Raw genomic sequence first — 12,733 nt, 5'->3', positions numbered from 1 at the left:
AGACCTGATCCATCCAGGTGCCCCTGCTTACCTCTTCATTTTCAACTGAGATTTGCCATGTTTTCTAATTTTCTCATGAGCCGGTAACAATCTTCAGCAGTTTTAAATTGGTTAAAGAGTTCAGGAAGAGCTCTTTCTCAGGATTCCACTGAGATTTCTTCTATTCAAAGTGTCAAGACCACTTCTCAATATGCGAAAGATTGTACTAAGCAAAATTTGTGAATCAGCATTTGAAAAAAAGCTGCTGCTATTTGTTGAAGATATTAAAATAAATGCTTAGCTCCACTGATTCATGCACTTCCCACTTTTTTTCCCTTTGTTGCTTATTTCTAATTCAGATATCATATTCATAGCTCTTCCTGAGTTTTCCATGCCTCACACGTACTTTTAGGTTCCTTTGTGACTTGTAAAGAAAACACACCTTCTGGTGAGCGTGCAACTTTGTGTCCCTTCAGGGTTTGTTGTTTACATCTCTATTAACGTTTCTCACCCATTTAAAACTATCATGCACCTTGACATATTACAAAAGAAGTGTAATCTATATGCATCCGTATGATTTCATCTAATTATATTGTATTTATTGGAGATTTTCTGTTTATGACTAAGACCTGAGAATATCTCCCAAGTTCATTGAATTTGGAAAAATCATATATCCTAAGTATGAAATTTTGAAAGTTTGCATATTGAAATATGGAATATGAAAGATGCATGTTTGCATCTCCTAAATGGAGATGATGTTCCTCTTAAGGTTATTTTCTGAGCAAGGTGCAAGTGGGCGTAATCATTGTGAGGGAAGAAAAAAGGTCTTCCATTCTTTTCCAAACATGCTGCAGTTGCTCCATTATCTTATGTCTGGATATGGGTAATTATTTTTTCTTTTCAAATTATTATTTAAGTTCTATTTAGTTAACATGCAGTGTATGGATATAAGCAATCTTTTGACGGTATCCTTTTTTTAACCATTTATTGATCTCATAAATTAACTTATCCTTATTTCTTCTCCATGCTAAGAAAATGAACCAATGTATCATCTATCTTTATGACCCAATTCTTTGTTTTTGGGATTTTATCTATTAATCTGAGAGACAGAGAAAGAGAGAGCATGTATGGAGGGGGTTAGGCAGAGGGAGAAGCAGACTCTGCTGAGCAGAGAGCCTGCTGCATGGCTAGATCCCAGGACCTTGAGAAATGACCAGAGCAGAAGGCAGGTGCTTAAACCCCTGAACCACCCAGGTGCACCCTTATGACAATTTTTTTAAAGATTTCATTTATTAGTTGGACAGACAGAGATCACGAGTAGGCAGAGAGGCAGGCAGAGAGAGAGGAGGAAGCAGGCTCCCTGCTCCGCAGAGAGCCCGATGCAGGGCTCGATCCCAGACCCCTGGGATGATGACCTGAGACTGAGGCAGAGGCTCTAACCCACTGAGCCACCCAGGTGCTCCCCTTATGACATTCTCTTTTTTTTTTTTTTTACAATTTTATTTATTAGTTTTACAGAGAGAAAGCACAAGCAGAAGGAGTGGGAGAGGGAGAAGCAGGCTTCCCATAGAGCAGGGAGCCTGATGTGGGGCTTGATCTCAGGACTCTGGGATCATGACCTGAGCCAAAGGCAGATGCTTAACAACTGAGCCACCCAGGCGCCCCCCTTATCCATTCTTAATATGACATCTCTTATAATTGAAGATTTTCCTCACTGATGGGCTTTACCTGTTTTCCCGTCAATAACCAGGGGATAGCATTTTTCTTTGAATATTCTCAATAGTGTTTCAGGTCTAATATAATGTTGTAGTAGCATTACAAATTATTTTTGAATTTTGTTATACATATAAGACTAGATCTTACTATCACTATATGATTAGGCATATAAACCCTGTAATAATCTATAATACTCTAAATTCAGAATCCTTCCAAAGTTTGGGCTTTCAATATTTTCTTGTGATCCCCTAAGATTTAAATTGTTTATTGCACAAAACTTAACATCTAAATCACTCCCAAAATATTCTTTCATTTTAAAATATTTTTTTTCATTTGCTACAAAGCACAACATAATAAATTATTAGTTTGAGTAATTTGTGAACTTTGTTTTGAACAAAAAAAACCCTTCATGATGAAATATTACATCTTCGTTGTGACAGATTCTGTTTCTGATCTGTGAAATCAGTGAGCCAGAGATGGCCCCTGTGTATTGGCAGCTGCAACCCATGAGCTAAAAACCTTTGGCTGGTGCCTAAGTCATATTTGTTTTCTACACATCCAGTCTTTTAAAAATATAACCCTGGAGAGCAGATGTTAAGGTATTGACTGCCTGCCTCAATTCTGTATGTCGTGAAACTGTTACCAACATTTTCTTATCATAAATAAAGTCAGTGAGTCAATCAAGCAATCCAGATTAATCCTTCAGCTCTAAAAGACCCTGAACAACTGTTGGCCTTCTAAATCCCTGAGGCAGAGACCCCGCACCCCATCCAGGCTGCATAAAGGCATTACTTAGGCTCATGTGTACTCACTTCAATGTCCCCAGTATTGGAAGGATTAATACTGTGATGGGCCACCCCTCTTGCAAACCTGTAGGTCCCCCAGGATATGGGGGTTCCATGTTACTGTCACATCTTTTTACTTCAGCCTGAAACTCATTGAACTCACTCTACATCCTTCCAGTCTTGGAATGTCTTTATAAAATGAAATATTTGATTGTCCAGTTACTGCTGAAGAGGATGAAGGGGAGGAAGAGAAAAATGAGGTATCCTGAGAACAATTGAGACAGCCAACATGGATCACTTGGCCACATGTAATTTTTTTTAACAGGTTCAGCACTGGTGTAAAATGTCATATCCTTCATTTTTCATTTTTTGAGGAACCTCTACACTGTTTTCCAAAGTGGCTGTACCAACTTCCATTCCCACCAGCAGTATGAGAGGGTTCTCCTTTCTCCCAACTTCTCCAACACTGGTAGTTTCTTGCCTTGTCAGTTTTTGCGGTTCTACCTGCTGGAAGTTGGTATCTGTGTGGTTTTGATTTGAATCTCCCTGATGGCTAATGATGATGAACAGTTTTTCATGCATCTGTTAGCCATTTGTATGTCTTCTTTGCAGAAGTGTCTGGTCCCATCTTCTGCCCATTTTTTGACTCGATTATTTGTTTTTTGGGTGTTGAGTTTGATAAGTTCTTTACAGTTCTTGGATATCAGCCCTTTGTAGTCATTTGCAAATAAGTTCTCTCATTTTGTGGGTTGCCTCTTTGTTTTGTTGACGTTTTTCATTTGTGGCACAGAAGCTTCTGATCTTGATGAAATCCCAAAAGTTCATTTTCACTTTTGTTTCCCTTGCCTTTGGAGGTGCATCTAGTAAGGAGTTACTGTGGCTGAGGTCAAAGATGTTGCTTGCCTGTGTTCTCCTCTAGGATTTTGGTGGATTCCTGCCTCAGTCTGAGATCTTTTATCCGGACATTTCATGACAAACAACAAAGTGATGGTTGCCAGCATGGGTGAAGTAGGTGATAGGGATGAAGGAGCTGCTTGTCCTGATGAGCCCTAGAGAATGCATGAAAGTGTTGAATCCCTCTGTTGTATTCCAGAAACTAATATATGTGAACCATATTGGAATTAAAGAATTACAAAAAAGCAAGATAGTTTGCAAACTGTGTTAGGTATTTGGAAATGTTTAGTCCTGTCTTTTATATTTGGTTTTGTTGGTAAATCTAAACCTATTACAAAGTAAAAAGTTTATTAGTAATCATTGCTTTTTTAATTTTTAATGCATAATGTAGCATAATTATTCCTACCGTTACTTACTAGTAATTGACACCTATTCTCTTCTATTGTTTTATTTATTTATTTATCTATTCATTTATATTATTTACACATTTTATTTATTTATTAGACACACAGAGAGAGATCACAAGTAGGCAGATAGGCGGGGTGGGGGGAAGGTCCCCGCTGAGCAGAGAGTCCGATGCGGGTCTCCATCCAAGGACCTCAAGATCATGACCCGAGCCAAAGGCAAAGACTTAACCCACTGAGCCACCCAGGCACCCCTGTTGTTTTATTTAAATAATAGCATTTATGTTACCGAAATTGAGTAATACACAACATAGAAATCACAGAAAGAGCAATTACAGATGTTTTATGTTAAGGTAAAACATATATAACATTTTGTATTCTATCATAATGTAGTTTTCTATTCTAGAATGGGTGTGTCCTTACATGGCGTTCTATGAAGTTGGTGCCTGCCATTCCAGGGGCTAATTACTCATGGAGGGAAAAATCATGGTTGTAATACTAGAATGATTAATACCAACAAAGGCTATTTAGAGGTTACTGGAGGGGATAAAAGAGATTTGATATGGGGGGACCACCTTGGTGGCTCAATTGGTTAAGCATCAGAGTCTTGATTTTTGCCTCAGGTCATTATATCAGGGTCATGAGACTAATCCCAGATCAGGCTCCACATTGAACATGGAGTCTGTTTAGATTCTCCCTCTCGGGTGCCTGGGTGGCTCGGTGGGTTAATCCTCTGCCTTCAGTTCAGGTCTTGATCTCAGGGTCCTGGGATCGAGCCCCACATCATGTTCTCTGCTTGGTGGGGAGCCAGCTTCTCTCTTCTCTCTACCTGCCTCTCTCTCTACTTGTGATCTGTCTGTCAAATAAATAAATAAAATCTTTTTAAAAAAAGATTCTCCATCTCCTTCTAGCCCACCCCACCAATTCAGTCTTTTCTCTCTTGTTCTCAAAAAAATATGTATATGTATATATTTATATGCATGTATGTATGTATAAATGGTTGATTTCAAGATACACAGTTAATAGTCAATGTTTATAGGAATGGACCATGATTAGATTTTTTATTTTGTCACTACTGCAATATACTGTCAACTGCTGGTCAGCTTGTAAAGCTTCACTTACTAATACTGATTTCAAGGATAGTGAGCACTCTTAAGCCTCAGATTCTATGACTTCTGAGACTCCAGGGAATAGGAATTTTTTCCTGGAGGACAAAAGTATTCATTATTCTTGGCACAAGGTATAAAATCTTTTTAAAAAAAGATTCTCCATCTCCTTCTAGCCCACCCCACGAATTCAGTCTTTTTTCTCTTGTTCTCAAAAAAATATGTATATGTATATATTTATATGCATGTATGTATGTATAAATGGTTGATTTATACATACATGGAGGACTGTCGATAGTCCTCCATCACTTGTTAAAGGTGCATGTCTTTGTTCCTGGCAAGATTTGAAGAGTGCTTGCAAGAAGAGTTGCTTGAATTGAAAGTCATGGAGTGAAAGAGTGGAGTTGGAGTAGTCATGGGACAGAAGTTACTTGTTATTTAAGACGTATCAGTGTTGGGACTGTAAGTGATCAGGAAAGTAAGGCATCCTGGCAGTCATTTGGTGTGTGATGGGCAGCACTACACTAATTTCTCAATATTTCAGATACCATGGGTCATGATAGGGAGGAGAGGAGAGGGTTGGTGACCTCTGGTGTCTTCACTGACAAGCCCTGTCTTGTACACACAGTGGCTGCCTCCCGCAGTTGCCTGCAGCTCTTTACCCGAGGGTTACCATTGGCTTCCTTGGCTTCTTTCGCCATGGCAGTGAGCTCAGGAGCCAGGTAACCAATGTCCATAAGAGCAACACTCATCCCATGCACGTCTTTTTGCACTTGGATGGGATGACTCAGGGCTGTTCTGCATGTATTTAAAACGTTCCCAGTGGATGGAGACAGAGTTGCCCAAGCAGTGACCTCTAAACTAACACCCTGTCTTGTGTGTTGGCTGCCGCCTTCTTCACATCTTAGCTCCCATCATTTCTTCCCACCAAAGATCCTTCCCGAGAAACTACTTATACTCACATCCTTGTCTTAGAGTCACTTTCTGAGGCACCCAAACCCTCATAGCTCCTGGTGCTGCCAACAATGGTGGGTGTTGTCTCTCTGTGCCCCAGGAGAGGATCTACCTTTTAAAACACACACATTCTTGGGAGATCTCAAATCTCAGTCATGAGAACCAACTTACATTTTTCCCTTGGGTAGGAGTACTGAAAATCCACGCATGCAAGGCAGTAGGGTGACCTAGATAATAGTGAGATTATTCAACTTGTCACACAAAGTGGAATGCTCAGGCTGGAAGGAGACATACATTGTAGTATAATTATCAGTGGTACTGTTACTGAGTTCAAACATCCTATCTCTTGAAGGTTCTTCTTTGACTTCCATTTTGTCCATAAGGGTACTTCATGTTTATATGCTCACCCTCAACTCACATCCAGTCCTTATCTTTGTATCCAGTGCTAGACTCACTCTCATCCAACCCTACCTCCCCTGCTCCCACTTTCCATGTCCCTTCCTCCTTTTCTGCTCTCCAAGGTTTCCCAAGATCCATCTTGGCTCCAGACTCCTACTCTTCAGGTGTTGGAAGATCCTTGGGTCCACCATCTCTCCTGATCCCCTCTAGTTAGTAGGAGGGGGTGTGAGTATGAATGAAGGTCTTGCTCTACCTTTCCTTATATCCTGGCCCTCCAAGGGGGAATGGGCCCCAGTCTGGAGTCCAGGATTGCCTGGATATTAGTCTATTTCAAAGAAGGAATTGAATTCAACTATAATTATACATTGGAAATAAAGGAAGTCTCAATATATTTCAGAAGAATGAAACCCACAAGAGTTTTTCTTTGATCATAATTGCAAATGTGTTGGATTAATCAAGAAAGGATAACTAGGATTTCCCCATATATTTGGAAATTGAATAGCTTTTTGAATAAAACTGCAAAAGGGAATCCCATAGGAATAACCTGTATGATATGAATGAAAATGATACTGCATATGTGGCATTAACATAGACTTCCAGGGGGGAGACAAGATGGCGGGGAAGTAGGAGGAGGCGCCCTTTCAACCTGCTCCCTAAAGTGAGCTGATTACCTTCCAAAGATCTCCAATCACCCACGAAATCAGCCTGAGATAAGAATTATACACGTCTGGATCTCTACTGGAGCAGAACACGCCAGTGCGCAGGTAAAGCGGAGTGGGAAAGTCGGACTGATATCAGAAGATAAACAAAAGAGGGAGGGAGCCTCCAGAAGCGACCCATTGGAAAGTAATATCCCAATAGGAGAGTACCCTGCACCTGGGGACCAGCATTAACTTGGGAGTCTGGTAGAAAGCACTCAGAAAGAGCAAAGGATCACGGGGGGGGGGGGGGGTGAGGGGGGCGGGGAATTGCAGGGATGGGGTTGTTAGGGTCTGGGCTTGTCCCATACCCAGAGCCAGAGAGAGTGCAGCAGAGAACCCAGGTCCCTGAACCACCAGTGCACCTGAGAGTGCATGGCGCCTGGCACCCATGAAGTGCTGGGAGGCTTGCCAGCCAACAGAAGCACAGCCTTTTTGCAGTCCCCAGGCAAGTGCCCTGCTGTGCCATCAGAGTCCGAGTCGTGCCCCACACCCTCCCCTGAGAGAGGTGCACACAAAAGCCAGCCAGGTGCTCTAGGATCCCAAAGACCAGGCACTCCCAGCCTGGGCCAGCAGGAAAATCTCAGTGTGTGATCACTGCTTGGAACTTCTCTGGCAGTCTGGAGCTGTCCAGACAGCGGCCACTGCCATGGTTTTCAGTACAAGCAAAAAATCCTGAGTCCCCGGGGACCGCGACTGGGAACCTGCTCTGCCAGGGGCCAAGGGGAGATTTATATGGGCTCTGCAGCCTGACTGAGGCTTCTCCCTGAGAGGGAGGTCAGAGTGCAGTTTGCTTTCCTCTAAACCTACAAAAACTATCAAAAGCGGTCAAGGCAAGAGAGAAAAACAAAAGTGAACAAATATAAAAACCTCCAGAGAACAAAAGCCTGAAAAAAACAGTTTCCTCAGAGCCCACCCCCTTGAGGGGGGCGGGAGGACTTAGCTGAGAGAACTTCAGGGACTGAAAACCCACGTGGCAGGCCCCTCCTCCAGAAAACCAACCGTGAAAGGAAAAAAAAAAAAAAAGACAACAAGAGAACAACCAGCACTACTTCATAGGTCAATTTTTATTATTATTTCTATCCCACTATTCTGGCTAATTTTTTTATTTAGTTAAGTTTTTATTATTATATAGATAATTTTTAACCTATTTACCGTCAAAGTAAGATGTGCAGTAGATCAAATTCCATAATAACCTTCTAACCTGAATTTTTTGATACATACACTTGTGTTTTCCTTTTGCATTTCTATTTTTTTAATTTCTTTTTTTTTAATTTTAGTTTAGTTTATTCCTTTTTTTGATTTTTATTTTCTAATATTCATATAGAGTTAAACTTCAAGGTAATCCCCTTTCCCCAATCAATGCCATACCTATAGGCAAACCAATTCCTAATCCCCCCTTATCTTAGGAAAGTTGAGACCTTTAACAAAGATATCAAGATACATCCAGGAAGAATCAAAACAACCTTCCTCACCCACACTGCGAATTTACAACCACTCTTCCATCTTTTTCTTTCACCAGTGTTTCTATAATTTTGTGTTTGTCCTGATAGTATATAAATCTTATATATAGGGTTCTTTTTGACGAGGTACTTCCTTTATTTGTATATATATATATATATATATATATATATATATATATATATATCAGACACAGACAAACAAAAAGACTGATAAAAGTAATATGAGAAGAGAAAAATTCTCTTCACTTTTATCAGTCTTTTTGTTTGTCTGTGTCTGTTTGTATACTTCATAAATCTTACCTAGGACCCATTTGGGCTAAACCTTCTCTTCTATCTCACTTTTTGTTCCTATTTCTCTCCCTCTCTTTTTTTCTTTTCCTTTTCTCTTTCCTCTCATTTGGGTGGGGAACCCTGATTGCTCAGAAGCATTCCAGGGTGCCCCTTGATTGCACCACAGTCGATACACCCAGAAACACCCATTCAGCGATCTCTCACCAAAATGACTAGGAGCAGGAATGCCCAAAAGAAGAAAAATACAGAGGATGAACCTTCTGCAACAGAGCTAATGGCTATCAACATAGACAATATGTCGGAAAGAGAATTCAGGCTAACAATTATCCAAGCAATAGCTAGGTTGGAGAAAGCCATGGGTGACCAAACGGAATTGATTAGGGCTGAAATGAAAACGACCAGAGATCATGATTTCAATATTAGGGAAGAGCTGAAAGCTACCAGGGATGAGCTTCACAATGCTCTCAATGAGTTCCAATCTAATCTAAATTCTCTCAATGCTAGAGTAACTGATACAGAAGATAGAATTAGTGATCTGGAGGACAAACAGATAGAGAGAAAGGCTCAGGAAGAAGCCTGGAACAAACAGCTTAGAAGCCATGAAAACAGAATCACGGAAATAAATGATGCCATGAAACGTTCCAACGTCAGAATTATTGGAATCCCTGAAGGGGAGGAGAAAGAAAGAAGTCTAGAAGATATAGTGGAACAAGTTCTTCATGAAAATTTTCCAAATCTCATGAATGGAACCAGCGTTTATGTACTGGAGGCCGAAAGGTTTCCCCCCAAGATTAGAGATTCTTCAAAGTCCTTGACACACCTAAAACAAAGAATGAAGAATTATAATTGTAGGCAGAACCTCTTGAAAGCAGCTAGGACAAAGAAGATCCTTACATAAAGAGGAAAGCCCATCAGAATAACGTCAGACCTGTCCACAGAGACCTGGCAAGCCAGAAAGGGCTGGCAAGATATACCCCGGGCACTAAATGCGAAGAACATGCATCCAAGAATTCTTTATCCAGCAAGACTGATATTCAAAATGGATGGAGAGATAAAGAGTTTCCAGGATCGGCAAGGCTTAAAAGACTATGCAACCACCAAGCCGATACTGCAGGAAATATTAGGGGGCTTCTTTAAAGGAGGAAAAAGCCCAAGAATAGCATTGAACAGAAATATAGAGACAATCTACAGAAAGAAAGACTTCAAAGGTAGCATGATGTCAATAAAAATGTATCTATCAATAATCACACTCAATGTGAATGGCCTAAATGTGCCCATAAAATGGAACGGGGTTGCAGACTGGATAAAATGAAAGGACCCATCCATATGTTGTCTACAAAAGACCCATTTTGAACCTAAAGATACACCCAGACTGAAAGTGAAGGGATGGAGAAGCATCTTTCGTGCCAATGGGCCTCAAAAAAAGGCTGGGGTAGCAATTCTCATATCAGACAATTTGGATTTTAAACTAAAGACTGTAGTCAGAGATCCAGGACACTACATCATTCTGAAATGGACTATCCACCAGGATGATCTAACAATTGTAAATATCTATGCCCCCAATATGGGAGTAGCCAATTACATAAGAAAACTGTTTATCAAGAATAAAGAGTCATATTGATATGAATACACTAATCGTTGGAGATCTTAACAAGCCTCTCTCAGAAATAGACAGATCATCCAAGCAGAAAACCAATAAAGAAACAAGAGCATTGAATGACACATTGGACCAGATGGACCTCATAGATATATACAGAACATTCCACCCTAAAACAACAGAATACTCATTCTTCTCAAGTGCACACGGAACCTTCTCAAGAATAGACCACATACTGGGTCACAAATCAGGACTCAACCGATACCAAAAGATTGAGATGATTCCCTGCACATTCTCAGATCACAATCCTTTGAAACTGGAGCTCAATATCAAGTAAAAGTTCAGAAGGAACTCAGAAACCTGGAAGCTAGAGACCACCTTGCTTAAGAATGCTTGGATCAACCAGGAGATCAAGGAAGAACTAAAACAATTCATGGAAACCAATGACAATAAAGACACTTCCATCCAAAACCTATGGGATACAGCAAAGGTGGTCCGAAGGGGGAAATACATAGCCATCCAAGCCTCCCTCAAAAAAATTGAAAATTCCAGAACACAGCTGCTCTCTCTACACCTTAAAGAACTGGAGAATCAACAACAAATCAAACCAACTCCACACATAAGAAGGGAAATAATCAAGATTAGAATTGAGATCGATGAGGTAGAAACCATAGATACAGTAGAACATATCAATGAAACTAGAAGATTTTTTAAAAACATTCTTAGTTTATTAATCCTCTCATGAAAAATCTGCACAATCACCAAAGATAAAGCCACTGCAGCATCTTTACTCCTTCTGTTGTCCAATCTCCAGCTCACTTCTTTTTGCCAGCACCAACATTGGCTTTTGCAGCCCCCCTGACTTTCTTCATTCTGTTCTTGCGTTCTTTTCACTGTTTTCTTGAGGTCTTTTTCTTCTCATACAGACCATGTCTTGCAAGTCTATGTTTGGGTTCATTTTTCTTTGCATAATCCAAGGAATCATAAATCATGCCAAAGCCAGTTGTCTTGCCACCACCAAAATGGGTTCTGAATCCAAATACAAATATGACATCTGGTGTGGTCTTGTACATTGTGGCTAGTTTTTCCCGAATTTATGTCTTAGGTACTGTTGCCTTTCCAGGATGAAGGACATCAATAACCATTTGTTTGCACTGAAGTAGTCGGTTGGTCATGAACTTCCTGGTCCGGATACTTACTGTGTCATTCATGATGGCGGCCAAGCTTCAAGCAGCCGGAGAGGAAAAAAGACTAGAAGCTGTTTTTTTGAAAGAATCAATAAGATTGATAAACCATTGGCGACACTAACCCAAAAGAAAACAGAGAAAGCTCAAATACATAATATTATGAATGAAAAGGGAGAGATTGCAACGAACACCAAAGAAGTAGAAACAATCATCAGTAGTTATTATCAACAGTTATAGCCAATTAACTTAGCAACCTAGAGGAAATGGATGCATTCCTGGAAAACTATAAACTAGCAAAATTGAACCAGGAAGAAATGGACAACCTGAATAGACCAATATCTAGTAACGAGATTGAAGCAGTGGTCAAAACCCTCGCAAAAAAACAAGAGCCCAGGACCTGATGGATTCCCCAGAGACTTCTACCAAACTTTAAAAGAAGAAATAACACTTATTCTCCGGAAGCTGTTTCAAAAAATTGAAGCAGAAGGAAAACTTCCAGACTCTTTCTATGAAGCCAGCATTACCCTGATCTCCAAACCAGGCAAAGACCCTACCAAAAAGGAGAATTTCAGACCAATATCACTGATTAATATGGATGCTAAGATTCTCAACAAGACCCTAGCAAACAGTATCAAACAGCACATTAAAAAGATTACCCATGGGACGCCTGGGTGGCTCAGTGGGTTAAGTCGCTGCCTTCGGCTCAGGTCATGATCTCAGGGTCCTGGGATCGAGTCTCACATCGGGTTCTCTGCTTAGCAGGGAGCCTGCTTCCTCCTCTCTCTCTGACTGCCTTTCTGCCTACTTGTGATCTCTCTCTGTCAAATAAATAAAATCTTAAAAAAAAAAAAAAGATTAACCACCATGATCAGGGGGGATTCATCCCTGGGCTACAAGGATGGTTCAACATTCGCAAATCAATCAATGTTATAGAACAAATTAATAAGAGAAGTGAGAAGAACCACATGGTCCTCTCAATTGATGCAGAAAAAGCATTTGACAAAGTCCAGCATCTGTTCCTGATTAAAATGCTTCAAAGTGTAGGGATAGAGGGAACATTCCTGAACTTCATCAAATCTATCTATGAAAGACCCACAGCAAATATCATCCTCAGTGAGAAAAAGCTTGCAGCCTTCCCGTTGAGATCAGGAACACGACAAGGATGTCCACTCTCACCACTCTTGTTCAACATAGTATTAGAAGTCCTAGCAACAGTAATCAGACAACAAATGGAAATAAAAGGTATCCAAATTGGTAATG

General features: G+C 40.4%; 1 pseudogene; it reads right to left on the bottom strand.

The window, feature by feature from the left end:
• Window positions 1–11,001: 11,001 nt before the first annotated feature.
• LOC131820147 (small ribosomal subunit protein eS24-like) lies at window positions 11,002–11,526 on the bottom strand (annotated as a pseudogene).
• Window positions 11,527–12,733: the final 1,207 nt, after the last annotated feature.

Source organism: Mustela lutreola, chromosome 17 (assembly GCF_030435805.1).
Source record: "Mustela lutreola isolate mMusLut2 chromosome 17, mMusLut2.pri, whole genome shotgun sequence".
Taxonomy (NCBI): Eukaryota; Metazoa; Chordata; class Mammalia; order Carnivora; family Mustelidae; genus Mustela; species Mustela lutreola.
The sequence above is the reverse complement of the archived record's forward strand: the minus strand, read 5'-3'. Positions and strand labels throughout refer to the sequence as shown.